This window comes from Schistocerca piceifrons, unplaced genomic scaffold (assembly GCF_021461385.2).
Source record: "Schistocerca piceifrons isolate TAMUIC-IGC-003096 unplaced genomic scaffold, iqSchPice1.1 HiC_scaffold_1203, whole genome shotgun sequence".
Taxonomy (NCBI): domain Eukaryota; kingdom Metazoa; phylum Arthropoda; class Insecta; order Orthoptera; family Acrididae; genus Schistocerca; species Schistocerca piceifrons.
Genome location: NW_025727019.1, coordinates 40,001 through 45,000, shown reverse-complemented (window position 1 = coordinate 45,000; position 5,000 = coordinate 40,001). Strand labels below are relative to the sequence as shown.

The window sequence follows — 5,000 nt, the reverse complement described above, 5'->3', positions numbered from 1 at the left end:
CAATGGGAACCACACGTCAGCCAGACACTCTGATCACGCACCACTCTCTGCTTCTAACAGGCGCACATACAATATGTAAGCACCAGCATGGAACAACATCCAGTGCATCCTCTCCGCCACATTACACAATCCACACTATCACAACCAGACCAGGAGGTCCATGCGGAAAATAGAATATCCCACCCTTTCGACATCCACCATTGCGCAGATAAGGCACCAACACCCACACATGTCCTATACAACGGTGCACCCAACATCACAATAGTACCTCCTGTCACAGCGCACAAACAATGACATGAGTCAAAGACACAGGTCTGACACAAGCATAGAATTGGAGCGCCGCCTCTAATAAGCCAAAGGTGCATCCTGACGTGACAAATCTCATCATGTCACAAGCATTCACTTACTATAATCACTATCAACGAACCTGCCGCCCCGCCCCCCCCCCCCCCCCCCACACCTTTCCTTACAACAACGTGTAACCTAACCTAACCCATGTTGTACCTTAACCTAACCCATGTTGTACCTTAACCTAACCCATGTTGTGCCTTAACCTAACCCATGTTGTGCCTTAACCTAACCCATGTTGTCCCCTAACCTAACCCAAGTTGTCCCCTAACCTAACCCATGTTGTCCCTTAACCTAACCCATGTTGTGCCTTAACCTAACCCATGTTGTGCCTTAACCTAACCCATGTTGTCCCCTAACCTAACCCATGTTGTCCCCTAACCTAACCCATGTTGTGCCTTAACCTAACCCATGTTGTCCCCTAACCTAACCCATGTTGTGCCTTAACCTAACCCATGTTGTCCCCTAACCTAACCCATGTTGTCCCCTAACCTAACCCATGTTGTCCCCTAACCTAACCCATGTTGTGCCTTAACCTAACCCATGTTGTGCCTTAACCTAACCCATGTTGTCCCCTAACCTAACCCAAGTTGTCCCCTAACCTAACCCATGTTGTCCCCTAACCTAACCCATGTTGTGCCTTAACCTAACCCATGTTGTGCCTTAACCTAACCCATGTTGTGCCTTAACCTAACCCATGTTGTCCCCTAACCTAACCCATGTTGTCCCCTAACCTAACCCATGTTGTGCCTTAACCTAACCCATGTTGTCCCCTAACCTAACCCATGTTGTGCCTTAACCTAACCCATGTTGTCCCCTAACCTAACCCATGTTGTCCCCTAACCTAACCCATGTTGTCCCCTAACCTAACCCATGTTGTGCCTTAACCTAACCCATGTTGTGCCTTAACCTAACCCATGTTGTCCCCTAACCTAACCCATGTTGTCCCCTAACCTAACCCATGTTGTCCCCTAACCTAACCCATGTTGTCCCCTAACCTAACCCATGTTGTCCCCTAACCTAACCCATGTTGTCCCCTAACCTAACCCATGTTGTCCCCTAACCTAACCCATGTTGTCCCCTAACCTAACCCATGTTGTCCCCTAACCTAACCCATGTTGTCCCCTAACCTAACCCATGTTGTGCCCTAACCTAACCCATGTTGTGCCCTAACCTAACCCATGTTGTGCCCTAACCTAACCCATGTTGTGCCTTAACCTAACCCATGTTGTCCCCTAACCTAACCCATGTTGTCCCCTAACCTAACCCATGTTGTCCCCTAACCTAACCCATGTTGTCCCCTAACCTAACCCATGTTGTGCCTTAACCTAACCCATGTTGTCCCCTAACCTAACCCATGTTGTCCCCTAACCTAACCCATGTTGTCCCCTAACCTAACCCATGTTGTCCCCTAACCTAACCCATGTTGTCCCCTAACCTAACCCATGTTGTCCCCTAACCTAACCCATGTTGTCCCCTAACCTAACCCATGTTGTCCCCTAACCTAACCCATGTTGTGCCCTAACCTAACCCATGTTGTCCCCTAACCTAACCCATGTTGTGCCTTAACCTAACCCATGTTGTGCCTTAACCTAACCCATGTTGTCCCCTAACCTAACCCATGTTGTCCCCTAACCTAACCCATGTTGTGCCTTAACCTAACCCATGTTGTGCCGTAACCTAACCCATGTTGTGCCTTAACCTAACCCATGTTGTGCCTTAACCTAACCCATGTTGTGCCTTAACCTAACCCATGTTGTGCCTTAACCTAACCCATGTTGTGCCTTAACCTAACCCACGTTGTCCCCTAACGTAACCCACGTTGTCCCCTAACGTAACCCACGTTGTCCCCTAACGTAACCCACGTTGTCCCCTAACGTAACCCACGTTGTCCCCTAACGTAACCCACGTTGTCCCCTAACGTAACCCACGTTGTCCCCTAACGTAACCCACGTTGTCGCCTATCGTAACCCACGTTGTCGCCTAAACCTGCTCTGTAATTGTTATACGACTCGTTCAATTAGTGTAGTGTTGCCCACCCGCAACCCTCGCAATATAGTTCGCTACTCGCACTGCCCGCTCCCCTGTGTATCGCTTCATGTTAAACACCTTGCAAGTCTTGCTGACTTTCCACATGCTCCTGCTGTACACTGTAATGTGGATGGCAGCAGGGCGTACATGCCGCCCCCCCCCCCCCCCCCCACCTCTCCCCACGTCCCCACCTTGCCCCCTGCCTTCGCAAGGTGGTTGGTGACAAGTTTGCATGTTCAATGCCCTTCGCATGCGACGTACGCAGGCTACGTTGTGGTGCGGCCTGTGTCAACTGTCCGCTGATGTCGTACGCGTGAACCACAATCTGTACTGCACATTCGTCCTTATGTACTGAATGATACATCGTGGCACATGTGTGACCGTACAACGACTGCGCCCAAAAACGGCGGACCATACAGTGCAAATATTGTGCACGCAGCTACGTGTCGTCTCCCTATGAGAGCTGGATTGCAGTGTGGTACGCCATAGAGACGTGTGGGAGGAACGGACGCCGTGGATGGCGATCAGCATGAGCTGTCTGTTGATGTATTCGGACCTAGTCGTCTCTCCTCACACACCGTGATGGCATGGTGCAGCGCGTTCCATATCTGCGACATGCTACAGAAGCCGGTTGACAGTCGTTCGAGCAATGGACATCGCATACGTACGGGGGCCACCTTCCACGTATTGTCTAGGCGTGCACATTTTGTTGCGTGTATGTGGGCAGACGTAGTGTGGCGTGACACCTGACACAGGCATGCAATAATGGTTGAAGTTGCAAATGGCGATGGACGCCTACGTTTTCTGGTGAAGTTACGCAAATGAAGAAATGGTAACCCGTTGTGGTGCGGTTGTTCTCGCTAGGGGTGAATCGGTGATGGCGACGATAGGTTGAGGTACTAACCGGTTGTTCCAGCGATACCCACCATGCCGACGAAACTGAACGGCATCTGGGTGTGAAGCGATACGCGGCGGTGGCTGGGTGGGACCGTCCCCGGCCGGTGAGGGGGCGCCTCCCGGCGTGCTGGCCGCGCGGTGCGTGGGCGCACGCGCTACAGCCGGCTGGTGGGGGCGGCCAGTGGCAGGCGCGCCGGCCGACGGACGCGGCAGGCGTCGCAGCTGCGCGCCGGCGCACCCTGCGCGCGGCGCCGTGCGGCCAAAGTAGGTCCTCGCGGGCCCGGTGCGAAGCGCGGTGGACATCTGCAGTGTGCTGGTCCGATTGAGGACTGTGTGCGTTGAGGATGCGCCGCCGCCCGGCGCTCGGCGCCGCGACGCCGTCTGCTGCTCGGTCGCCCCAGCGGTTCTCGCTGGTGGTTTGTATCGCAGCTGTGCGGATGTGTTGGCGTGTGCGCTGTGCTGGGAGAGTTCGCTTCGGCACCCAAGTGGGGCTTTTGTCCTTCTGTGGCGCTGGCGTTGGAGCTGCCGGTCACCGTAGGTGGCGCGTGTTGTCTCCCGCCGGCAATGCCACGACAGCACGCTCCCGGGCCTCTGTCGGCAGCGGCAAGCTCAGTTGGGAGCACGGGTGGTCGCACCGAAAGCGTCTACTCGCCTAACTCCGGGCGATTGCGCCTCTCTCGAACCCGACCAAGTACTTGGGACGGCGCTGCGCGCCGCCGGGACCTGAGAGGGTTTCGAGGTGTATTGTGCAGGGGAGCTCAGCCTCCTCCTGTTTGCAGAATGATTGAGCGGACGCTTGCGTGTTCGCGCGGGCCCCCGGGACACACTCCCGGGCGGCCGGCTGCTCAGCTCTAGTTGACGCAGCTCCCTGGTTGATCCTGCCAGTAGTCATATGCTTGTCTCAAAGATTAAGCCATGCATGTCTCAGTACAAGCCGCATTAAGGTGAAACCGCGAATGGCTCATTAAATCAGTTATGGTTCCTTAGATCGTACCCACGTTACTTGGATAACTGTGGTAATTCTAGAGCTAATACATGCAAACAGAGTCCCGACCAGAGATGGAAGGGACGCTTTTATTAGATCAAAACCAATCGGTCGGCTCGTCCGGTCCGTTTGCCTTGGTGACTCTGAATAACTTTGGGCTGATCGCACGGTCCTCGTACCGGCGACGCATCTTTCAAATGTCTGCCTTATCAACTGTCGATGGTAGGTTCTGCGCCTACCATGGTTGTAACGGGTAACGGGGAATCAGGGTTCGATTCCGGAGAGGGAGCCTGAGAAACGGCTACCACATCCAAGGAAGGCAGCAGGCGCGCAAATTACCCACTCCCGGCACGGGGAGGTAGTGACGAAAAATAACGATACGGGACTCATCCGAGGCCCCGTAATCGGAATGAGTACACTTTAAATCCTTTAACGAGTATCTATTGGAGGGCAAGTCTGGTGCCAGCAGCCGCGGTAATTCCAGCTCCAATAGCGTATATTAAAGTTGTTGCGGTTAAAAAGCTCGTAGTTGGATTTGTGTCCCACGCTGTTGGTTCACCGCCCGTCGGTGTTTAACTGGCATGTATCGTGGGACGTCCTGCCGGTGGGGCGAGCCGAAGGCGTGCGACCGCCCCGTGCGTGCTCGTGCGTCCCGAGGCGGACCCCGTTGAAATCCTACCAGGGTGCTCTTTATTGAGTGTCTCGGTGGGCCGGCACGTTTACTTTGAACAAATTAGAG

At 54.0% G+C, this 5,000-nt stretch overlaps 1 non-coding gene across 1 annotated transcript in view; it reads left to right on the top strand.

Annotated features, from left to right (window-relative positions):
- The first annotated feature begins 4,141 nt into the window (after positions 1–4,141).
- Positions 4,142–5,000, top strand: part of LOC124729338 — a 1,909-nt gene continuing 1,050 nt past the window's right edge. Inside the window, exon 1 of the ribosomal RNA XR_007007617.1 lies at positions 4,142–5,000. This exon is cut by the window's right edge and continues 1,050 nt beyond it. This is a non-coding gene — a ribosomal RNA (small subunit ribosomal RNA).